Source organism: Euprymna scolopes, chromosome 11 (genome assembly GCF_053919585.1).
Source record: "Euprymna scolopes isolate OS-2025 chromosome 11, ASM5391958v1, whole genome shotgun sequence".
In the NCBI taxonomy this organism is placed as follows: domain Eukaryota; kingdom Metazoa; phylum Mollusca; class Cephalopoda; order Sepiida; family Sepiolidae; genus Euprymna; species Euprymna scolopes.
In genome coordinates this window covers 102870381-102882623 of record NC_136492.1, presented here as the reverse complement: position 1 = coordinate 102882623, position 12243 = coordinate 102870381, and the positions used below count along the sequence as shown (strand labels likewise).

Here is a 12243-nt window from a genome sequence, read left to right as displayed (position 1 = left end):
CATAGTCACCACCATTCTCAATGCACTTTTGATGCCTCGATCGTAAAAGTCTGTAGCGCTCTTTGTCATTCACATCTGTCACCACTCTGAAATTAACGAACCCATCTCTTAACTGTGCTGACATCAACTGCATTAGCTTTGTAAATATTCAACAGGTACTGCTGGTAAATGTTGATCGGTTCAGTTTTTTCTGCATGAAGGAATTCTACTTCTGACATATGTCTAATAATAATTGCTTTCTTAGTCTCACACTGTCAATATCTGCAACAGAGAGATTAAACTTTCAGGTCATGAATGCATCATTGTAATTTGCAAACTTTTTTATCCATTTGGACAGAATAAAAAATAGGAGGCATTATTTTTGGAACATTTCTTGTAAGTTATCTGAACAATATGGATAAGTAAAATGATTTACTATTTGATTTTTATAGAAAACCAATTCCTTTCTTGCATATCAAATCTCTTTTAATGAAACTAACATGAAGGTCTTATGAAAATTTGTCTAAAATTACTGGACGAGTATTTAATATAATCAGATCTATTTTAGCCAAGATAAAAATCCACGTTATTCTCGATAGCCATACTTTTAAACAGCATGACATTAATGCAAATGTTCCTGTTGTATCATTATTGTTCCTGATTTTCATAAACAAGCTCTCTGATACAATTGCGTCTAAGATGGGTATATTTACTGATGACACCACACTACTTTTGACATGCAAGCGAAATGAATACACACATACCCATGGCAATGTCCGAATACTTAAAAAATGATCTCTAATCTATAATGAAATGGAGATGCTAAAATTTAATGCTGCTAAGACAAAACTCCTTTCCTTAACAACTATAAAAAAAACGCTTTTCAACCACCAATTGCCATGGCTAATAGCACCCTACCTACAAAGCCACCATCCACCAAGGTATGGAATATTGTTATCACATGCAAGGTGCAACTACTGACTTCTCCCTTTTAAACAGTCTATAGAAGAGCTTATAATCCCTTAGGTCTTGTACTATCTACCAACTTGTATCTCTGTGCGTGAATGTGCTCTGATGAACTATCTTCATTGGTACCCTCTTGATGTAAATACCTCCGATTGACCAGACAATCAGCAAAATCCCACACTTTCACTGTAAAAGTTGCCAGATTAAATTTTGCTTCTTTGGTTCACAGCGAATATATTGAAAGATGTTATATGAACCATTACTGACTCTACACCAGCATAGAACTCATTCGTCTTTTCAATACCTTTGCCATGGCCTGAGGAAGCTCAACTTTAAATAAGGTCATGACTGAGAACGTATATGTACATGTAGCCAAAAATGATTGTATGAATTAAAAATTTATAATGATCATTTATAAATGAATGCTTTTACCGATATAAAAAATCTGGTGCTTCTATATTTAAACTAGCCTGAGTGCCCGGCGTTGCCCGAGTGTTTGTAGGTGTTGAGCAAAAAAAAAAAATGTGGTAGTAGGCAGACAGGCTCGAACCCATACCGCGGAGGAGGAAAAGAACATAAAAAAAAAAAGGTGACGTGTTTGCTGTTGCGCCCATCGTCAAACCAGAAGTGACGTAGGGTTAAATTAAGGCTAGACAATCGAAAAGAGGTGATGATTTTCGAAAATATTGATGGAAAAAAAAAAAGCGACCTCTCGCTGTAGAAAAGTGTCCAGTTGAGGGTGAAGGAATTAATGTTTTTGACCAATTTTTCAATGTTTGTCATCCAATGGGTCGAGCTTCAAAATGATACTGATCTCGTGAAAATCCATCACATCTGTCAAAAGTTTTAGGCATACATACATACATTTAAACAGACAGGTGAGATTTATATTATAGATGACAAAATAAATGTTGAATTTCAAGTAAAACAAATGGTATCTATGTAATTGTCATGCTATAAAATTGTAACATTTGAATTGGAGGTAATTAAGTTTTCAATTTCTCGGAAATATAATGCCTAAATTCAATGAGTTATTTTTTATAAAAAAAATTAAAAATTCAAACAATTAAAAATGTGATTTTTTAAAAATTCACAAATTATGTATATATGTTATGTTTATTTTTGTTTTCTGAATAAATTTTGTTATGCATGGTTTCAACTGAGTTACTTCCCCTTTGCTTATGTCACATGACCCAATATGTCCACCTCATATTGAAGTATTTTTACCCTTATCGGAACTTTTGTTCATGAATAATTAATTTTCTACCTTATTTTGTGTAATTTTGGAATATGTTACTATTTGCAACATAATAATTATGTAGGTATCATTTGTTTTTCTTGAAATTCAATATTTTTTCGTTATTTAAATATAAAAGCACCAAAACTCTATTATGTATACTTTAATTTCTTTTGCCAAATTAATCTCCTCCTCTTTCTCACACCAAATTTAAAAATAATAAATTTTTATAACTCATTGATTTTCTAATTACATTCTCAATGTACAAATCAAATACACCATTAAAATTATTAATCACAAGAACTCTAACACTGCAATACGTCTCAATACATTGGAACCAGATGCATACTAACTATAGATTTCATAAGCAGATTTAAAACAAAATAATACCCTCAAATATATCTTCTGTTAACTGAAATCTCATTTATAAATCTCACTATGTCTGTCTCCATGTTTTTCAAATTGTATCTCCTTCAAAATGGTAGGTCACATAATGATTGCATTTTATTGTCAATCATTCTTTTATGAGTCTTTAACCAGTTTAAAATAGTTTTTAAGGGGTTAAAAATGGGGTCAAAATTGAAAGAAATAACTTGCCAAACATGAATCAACTGAAACTACTCTTATATGCATGCACAAATTGTTATATAGTTTGTATATTTATGTTAATTTAGTTTTAATGATTTCATATCCGAGTGACGATAGTTCAATGGTAACGTCATTAGCTTTTAATACTACAGTTTTGCTGTTGGTTTTGGCCCAAGTGACCGTTTTTTAAAATCATGACTAGACATAGGGTACAATATCATATGAAATAATCGATAGAGAATTGACTCTATAATAATTCATACGAAATTTGAATTAATGAAAAAAATCATATTTAAGCATGTTTTACAACTGAACAAAGCTGGGCACCGATCAAATTCCGGAATGAAATCTGCATAGATTTTTTAATATTTTTTAAATCAAAAACTTATGTGTTTCCTTGTGGGAGAAACAGAAAAAGAACTTCAACATTTGTTCTCAACTCAAAATAATTTACCTGACTCAAATAGGAATAAATTCTTGCAAAAAATATCATTTGATCACAGAACACTTTATTGTCACAATCCATAAGATTTTCCAATTTCATTTTTAAAACTTCTTAAACAAGACTCTTTAAGTTGATTGTACAAACATCTACATATATTTACTTTTCCACTCTGGAAATAGTTGAAACAGTTTACGATTCGAAAGCCATATATTTTGCAGGGCAGGTGAGTGGGCGACTATTTTTTTAAGGGGCTACAATATTTTAATAAAAATATTTTACTCGCATAAATTAGAGTAAAGACATTTATAATCAATACAATGAAATGGGCAATATGGCATATTCATTCATTGTAATCATTTATAAAACTATGTTTGTCTGTCTGTCTGTCTCCAGTTTTTGCTTTAAAATTTTTCTTTCGGTATCGCTTTTGGCTGATGGCACCCAGGTCACATTTGTTTTTACTTTTGAAATCACAACTGAAATATTGGGTGCAATATCATATGAAATAATTGAGAAAGAATTGACTGATATATATATACAAAATGTGGATAAATTAAAATATATTCAAGCGTATTTTACGAACGGGCAATGCTGGGTGACCCCTCCCTCCAGTAATATATATTTTTTAAACTGATATACTATAATAATTCCAACCATTTATGTTTTCAAGAAAACAAATGTATATCAATTCAGGTGTCTTATTCTATGATCATCTCAATCCTTTGGAATTTCTTGCACTGCAAACTTCTGATTCCAGCTGTATAGCTCAACACAAAAAAACATTCCAGTGTACAACCAAATTTTGAAAATATAAAATCATTGTATAAAATATAAAATCAACTAGAAAACAATAAAAAAGACTGTAAATTCTTGAATCTCTTTGCACTGAAACTAAACGATCAACTTTCAGTAACGTTTATTTTTTAATACAACAATAATGTAGAGCTTTAAACTATTTACACTAATTTTACACTATGCATTATATTTGGTGCATTTTTCCTGGCTTTAATATAAATAACTATAGGATCTATGTTTTAAAAATTCACACGAGGAAGTTCATCAATGTAGTTTATACGCTCCTTCTTGGAGTAAAATATGAATATGTCTGTTATTTATTCATTTTATTTGTTCCTTTTTTTAGGTGGGTTAAATGGGAATTTATTTCCACATCTGCATTTAGATATAACTTCTGATCTTTTGTTTAATGAATTTCTTTGTACTGGGTATAAAATTATATTTTCTTTACACTATAGCTTACAATATTTACAGTTGTTATTAGTTGGAGCTATTTTACTGATTTGTCATGTGAATTTTTTGTTAGCTTTGGTTTGGACAATGTTACATTGATGCATATTTTTTTTGTTTTGTTAAATGAACTTTTGTATGCATATTTCCTTGGTTTCCAAGTGCCGTCTGCTTTTCTGATGTACAGTGTGTTCCAGAAGTCTTGGACAAATTTCAAGACTTTACATCTACTGAACTATATATGTTAAATGGAAGTGACATGATTTTAAAGCTAAATTTATCAAGTTCAACTAAGCATAATTTTAATATCCTTAATAGTTTGTTAGATATTTAATGTCCAAATGTGTTCAGGGCTTGTAGAGCATTCTGTATAAACATTTTTTTTCTTAACATGGTTACTACGCTGCTTTGTGGGTATCTTTCACATAAAGTTACATGTTTCTAGTATGCTATACAAGTTTTTTTTTTATTATCGTAGCATATTTTTTATATAATTTATGGCCAAGTGTATTTCTGTCAAATATTTTGTGTAGTTTAATACTCAGAAATGTTTCTTCATTAGTTGAAGAAATATCTCGTTTTTATTTCCGTTGAATGGTGGATTAAATCCAATTATTTTTTTATTTAGATTTTTCGTTCTGTTCTGTGATTGTATATTAATTTATCCTTGAACTCTTTTGTAAGGTTGCTTCCTAGGCTCATGTATTGAAGACTAACAAGGACACTCGTTGTTGTCTGGAGTAAAATGTACTATTAGAACATTTATCTCTATTTTTCCTCCTTTTGTTTTCCCTTCCTTTCCTCAAACCTGTCTGTCTTTCTCCCCCCCCAGCCCATTCCTCTCTAGCTAATGCGCGCACACACACACATACACACACAAACTTTTATATGGTAAATTCTTCAAAGTAAATTCTTTAAGTTAAAATATGATAACACTTAAAAAAATAAAAAACGGCACTGCCCACTCCAAAGAAACTCGAACCAGTTGACCCTCAGAAAATGAATAATTTTTTTCTAAATTTTAGATATTATTCATCCAGGGCAACGCTGATCAAGAATATACCCACTGTGTGGATCTTTGTTTTGTAGTTTTTTTGTTTGTTTTTTTACTTTTAGCTGAACATACAAACATATAAATATATATATACAAACATTTGTGTTTTGTATATTAGAAAATAATTTCATTTGATGAGTTATCAGATAATGGGTCTTGATTGTGGGATTTCCTTCATTATAGTATGTGGCTGCTTTGAGGAAGTATGTGTATATAGTCGGTTATTTTTTTCTTAAAGGGTTTGAATGTTCATTTTTGTAGGCTTAATGTCATATCTAAGAAATTCATTTTTATTAAGTTATTTCCTATGTCTATATGAAATCCTATTTCTTTAAAAAAAAAATTTGTAATTTTTAAAGTTTTATCAGGTTTGGGTCCATTAATGTATGTTAGTATCATTAGACCATTATCCCTGATTAGTCTTATAATTTCTCTTAGTGCTGTTAACGAATACTCCTAGTTTTTCCTTTTAAACACCATCAAACAATCCTATTGTTACATTAAAAGTGCTTTATTTTCCTTCCTTTGTTGTTTCTTTATTAAATAATGGGGATTTGAGGAATGTTAATTTATTAATTCATTAGTTATTTCTATGTGTTTTTTTTTTTTTTTTTTTTTTTTTTGCTACATCATTATTTACTCTGCTTTCTGTGGCGGAGGGGTGGAATTTAATATCCAGTTGTATGAATGCACACTTATTTTTTTATATTGCAGAACCAGTCTCTTCATGATCGAGTATTTTTACATTCTTTTATTCCTAGTGTTTTTCTTTACTCTGTAGTAATTCCTTCTAGCATGACTTTACTGGTTTTTCATAGTTTACCTTTTCATTCGGTTTATCAATCTGCATGTTGTTTGTTTCTGAATTTCTTTGTGGTCTTTTATCATTACAAAAGTTTCTAATTTTTCTAAATTATGGTTATGGAGGTTGGCTTTGGTTGCTATTTCTCATACTCCTGGGTTTATTTTGAGTCCTATATCGGTTAATGGCGTTTTTGTTTTGTTTTTTCCCCCCTCTATGTTTTTATATTTTTCTGAACTAACTTGTGTTGTTTGTACAAGTTCATATAGTTCAGGATAAATTTTACACCTTTTAGAAAGAAAAAAAATGTCATGCTGTGGCTAATAATTACTATATTTTAAAAATCAAAGTATTTTAGAGGCTCTTTTGAGGAATTTGAACCTGGAGCACACAACCTTCTTTGGTATCATTTTGAATCATCTAAACACCAATTTGATCATAGCAATTAGCTCATCCTTGAAATTGCAGGTGTTACAGTTGATAGTTTTCTCAACTACACAGTACATAAAATAAGCCATGGGTTACAATTCTGGTAAGTCAAAGGTCATATGTTGGAACTAGTAAAGTCGAAATTCTCTGATAGTCATTTCTGAGTTTTCTCAGAGGTGTGACATGGAATGGAGCCTTACTGCTTCTTCTCATCCACTCTTTCCATCCAGTACACAAAAAAAGTGGAAAGAAACTCTATATAGTCAACTAAATTGAGTCCAAGTCTTTTTTTCAAAGGTGTAGGCAGCATGGTGTGACTTTCGTTGGAAGCTCATCCAAAGACCATTATAATTTGAGTAAACTTGGTCTTTATGACACCCAGGACTTTGTGCAGACTGTAGGTAAGCCACTTGTTATTCTGTGCAACTGGATCTGGGAAAAAGCTTTTGTCTTAAAAAGGCAAGAGTATTCTTGACTCTACTGGATATTGGACCTTGTTTAGAAATTTCTTAACTTTAGTAATGTAGTTCTCTTCAGCTTTGATGGTAAGTAGTTGGCCCTTGCAACGGTTGTATGAAGAAGAGCAAAGATCTTCATTTAGCACTTTCTTCATAATTATCTCTTCTATGCCCATCCCTTTCATCAATGTTCGTATAGATTTTATACAAATGTTGTGTGGATACAGTTTGAATATCATTCATGATGAACAGTGTTTCCACTTCTCCATCAAAATTCTCAAGCTTAACATCTTAAAATCTTCAAGATATTTAAGGCACACTCAACTTTAGCTAAGATTTTCAACTTAGTGAATCCAGCACACGTTACCATGATACAAATTACTCTTTTCCAAAATACCAGTGATTTTTATTCGTCTACGATCTCCACATTTCAACACCCTAGATATGACCTTAAATAACTCCCAGGTCCATTTTTGTCCAAAGTGGTAATACCTGTTTGGGTATCTGGTGTTACTAGATCAGGGTGCCTGAAGATATTGGCTTCCTGATCAAAAAGGAACCAAACATTAATGCTATTATATTTTTCCTTTCCCTTTGCAAAACTCAATCATGTTCTGCAAAGTCAAAAACAAAAACTATTTTTTCTATAAAATAATCAAACCAAACACGATAAATAGATTTTTGAAAATATAAAAAACTTGAAGAATAAAAACTTTTCCAAAATTACTGAATTCAGCATTAAAAAATCCAAAAAGGGTTGATATCCTGTTAAACAAAAAACAACCAACCAACCAGATTTCATGATGTAAGTTATTCTCTTCCAAAATACCAGTAGTCTCTGGATTTCAAATGATTCTGTAATGAAAGAATGTCCAAAAGTTATCAAATTTATCCCAAATACCATTCATATATTTCTAGATCTCAAATATGATTCACACTAGGATTCACATATTTCTAGTTTTTTAAATAGGATTTACATATTTCTAGTTTTTTAAATAGGATTTACATATTTCTAGTTTTTTAAATAGGATTCACATAGTTCTAGTTTTTTAAATAGGATCCACATAGTTCTAGTTTTTTAGATAGGATTCACATAGTTCTAGTTTTTTAGATAGGATTCACATAGTTCTAGTTTTTTAGATAGGATTCACATAGTTCTAGTTTTTTAGATAGGATTCACATAGTTCTAGTTTTTTAGATAGGATTCACATAGTTCTAGTTTTTTAGATAGGATTCACATAGTTCTAGTTTTTTCATCTTAAAACTATATCCATTTTGTAAAATTTTATGTTTTTTAACTTGAGATATTGCCATGTAGATTTTTTTATTTTTAAATCTGTGGCATTCTTTTATCTGCTGTTTATGTCATTATCATTATTTTATCATTATTATTATTATTATTATTATTATTATTATAATTTAGGAAAAGAATTGGTTTTCCATTGCATCATTTTTATGTGGTTCTTTACTTTCTACTCTTCTTATATTGTAGAAAGTAGGGATGTTTTTTATAGAGTAACCAAAATCGATTTTATCTATATGTTAATGTTTGTGTATAAATTAAGTAAGAGTGCTTAACTGATTTCTCAGGGGCTGTATATTAATAATTATAGTTGTACTAGTTGCTATGTGGAGAGTGCTCAATATCTGTGATAGAGCTGTTGTAGATCTAAGTTTGTAGACACTTTCTCATTTTGTATTCTTCCTTACAAGAAATTAGAAATTATATCTAAATGTAGACAGAAATACATTCATTAAGCCACATAAAAAAAAATATTCAAAAGACTAAAATAAACAAATTAAAAGTATCGCTAAATAAAAACTGAAAGAAAATAAACAAAGATACATAAAAAAAAAAAAGTAACTAAAACAGATTCCATATATGAATTAACGAGTTAAAAATAAAAACAGTCTCAAAATACATAATATACACAGAGGAAATAACTACATGATCTGAAGAATACAGAAGGAGAAATTGCCAATCACCTTGTCTAAAGATGTTGTAAATATAACTCACGAGTTGTCACTTATCAAGGCCCATAGGTCACTCAAGAATAAGGGTTAATGAGTTTATCAGGTAAATGGTGAGACAACACTGTGATTGTTTATAACGATGGTTGTAATTTATTCAGAATTTAATTATTTAAGAGGACAGTTCTGCCAAAATTTGTTTACCTTGAACTAGAAAACAACTCTGCTGTAGAGAAGCAACCATGTGGTATTGAGTTCCAAAGATGAGCAGTTCTAGAAAAGAAACTTTGTGGAAGTTCTGTTAAGTTTTAGGTATATAGGATAAAATGGAAATTATTGCCAGTAGTTGTAGTTTTTAGTTTTACATAGATTGGAGCTCAGTCAAGCAACTACCATAAATCTGAGAGGATGATAGCGAGCAAAGATGACGACAGTACTGTAAGTGCAACAAGGAAATACATATAGGGCAAATTAGGCTCTTCATTGATGCAAGCGCAAATTTTATGAGGGGGGGGGCGCATGTTTAAAATGAATATTTGAGTATCCTGAGATGAACTAATCAGTAGAAATTGACAAGCCCATGTCAGTTTCATATGGAAACAACAGATCAGGTTTGGTTATCTGTAAATAGGTTTCAACCTTTGAATAGTTGGAAAAGGGGGCTTCATAATAGGGATCTGCGTTGGAAGTTGAGGTCCTAGGTTTACATTTTGTTGGGATTGAAAGCTTTACGAAAAGGTCAGCAAAGGAGTTTGCAGCAAAATACAAAGAAAATGACTACAAATAGAGTATCTTTGTAAAATGTTCAAGAAATAAAAGCTAATAATAGTTCTCACAAATGTCATTGACATGGCCCCACCAGAAACTACTGCCTGGTCTTGACTCCATTCACCAGATATCAATACAGCAATCCTGGTATTTAATATACATTTATACTAATGGGACAGCCTCCATAGAAGTTACTCTAAAGTTCAAGTCCTTGGACTATCAAGTGCGTAACATCAGCCCAGGTAAAACGTTTACCTCCAGCATTCTTATTAGTGACATGCCCCCCCCCCCCCCCCAAAAAAAAGGAAGAATTATTCAAATCATCACACTTCACTGCCACTCCAAAGGACAGCGGTTTTTTCCTTTTTTTTTTTTTTTTTTTTTTTTTTTTTTTTTTTTTTTTTTTGACAGAAGTCTCATTCATAGAAAATGAGGACTGAATAGTAAAGTAAAGGAAATAAAAGTTACAGGGCTGCCACAGTGCATTTTCTACTTTCCATTTGTTTGGGTGAGGGTAGAATGGTTTTCAGGTTTAAAAAAAATTATGTACTAAGAATAATATTTTTTTATTTTTTTTATTTGTTTTGACTCTTCTAAAAATAAATATTAACAAGGCCGATAACCATTAGTCGCGTGCTCTCGTGTAATGAATGAATGTGTGAATGTAGGATTGATATGAAATTCTTAAAGATAAACTAAAATGACCGAAAAATGGGCTGAAATGACTTAAATAAATAAAAAGTAAATGACGTAGAATGACTTAATGACCTTAAGAATGACTTGAATGCTTAAAAAATAACTGGAATCCTTCAAAAACAACTTGAATGATCTGGAGAATGACTTGAATGGCTTTGAGACTGACTGGTTGTAAAGTGGGTGATCATTTTACATTAAATTAATACAAAAATGTGATCCCCCACTTTATATCACAAAGTTACAAACATAAGTACAGCATGTAGTAAGAACAGATACTACACTTTGATCTTGGCCAAAAGGCCAAGAAAAAGGTATTTATTTGCTCTCCCCCGCAAATTAGGCACAAGGCCAATTTTTAATGTGAGGAGTGAAAGGGAAATGGGGACCAACTCCCCGGTGAGTAGGGGAGCTGGATAGTGACAATTGGTATGAACGGTTGCCCTTACATTGACCAAGGTCTTATATGTGGAGGCAACCCCACATATGGTCTTTGCTTGCACTATCTCCCAGAACAGATACTACACCTTGAGATATTAAATCCTTTATTCATGTTAAAAATACATTGAAAATCAACAATGAACAAAAAAACTTAAGCACATGGCCAACTCAAAAGGGGGGATTATGGGGGTCATTGGTCATCCTTGTCACTCCAGAACTAAACAAAATCAAAATTTCTCCCAGCTAGTATCTTCTTTCACCATAATACCGCATTCACCCTTTCATACTGGGGGACGTCCTACTTAACTCCCAATTTTTAAAACATTTTTTATTGACGTGTAAAAACAAAAAAGATAATAAAAATGGTACAATAATTCATTTGTGTCAAAGGCGGGTGAAGAAAAAAGGGGTGGGTGATTAGTAGGACCCTCCCAAACCCATCTAGTTGATAGACTGCCCGTTCCACTAGGTTTGTAAAAGGAACCTCGCTTCTGTGGGTCAGTCTCTAAGTGGGGATGCACTCTAGATGCGGGTGAATGGAGAAAAGAAAATTTTGTGGGTAAGGGGTGGGGGTTAGTTTATATTACTTTCTCTCCAAGATGGGTGAAATTTAGAGGAAGGGGTGAAAACAAAAGTTGCAAGTAGGAGGGGGTGGGTATCTTGGAGGCTTCCTAATCGGAGAGGGATGGAACATGCACTCAGCTAGGTGAGAGGCTACTTGTTTTATTTTACTTTACGAAACTGCACGTTCCACACCTAGGCAGGGAACACGTATTCAAATTTGGCTCCTCTTCGTGCACACAGACTTGCTACATGTATCCATCTTCTGTCAAATGCTGCGCAATGCAGCCTTCTTCTATCACATCTGATCTTCACCTGTAGTTGTAGTTGGTGTTTAAAGAAAGCGATCAGATCCTGATCAGGAACCCCCCCCTTCCCCGTTAACCTTGCAGACGCGACATCCAAATCACCATTCTCACCACGGCCAGGATCATAACGTAGACCATTTGTCTTTCCCGGTCCCACAGCGGCCTCACGTTGTCCACGACATTGGATACGGTAATTGGGCGAGGATGCTCAGGATCGATGCGAGCCGTCACTTCGCTGACATACGACCATTACCGGCGGAGTTCACAGCAATCGAAGAAAGCGTGATTAGTTGTTTCT

At 32.3% G+C, this 12243-nt stretch overlaps 1 protein-coding gene and 1 pseudogene across 1 annotated transcript in view; one reads left to right on the top strand and one right to left on the bottom strand.

The window, feature by feature from the left end:
• LOC145288023 (transmembrane 9 superfamily member 2-like) overlaps nucleotides 1-12243 on the top strand; it is a 139343-nt gene that overhangs the window by 92762 nt on the left and 34338 nt on the right. The gene's annotated exons all lie outside the window — the stretch shown is intronic.
• On the bottom strand, nucleotides 10814-10951 carry LOC145288344 (U2 spliceosomal RNA; annotated as a pseudogene).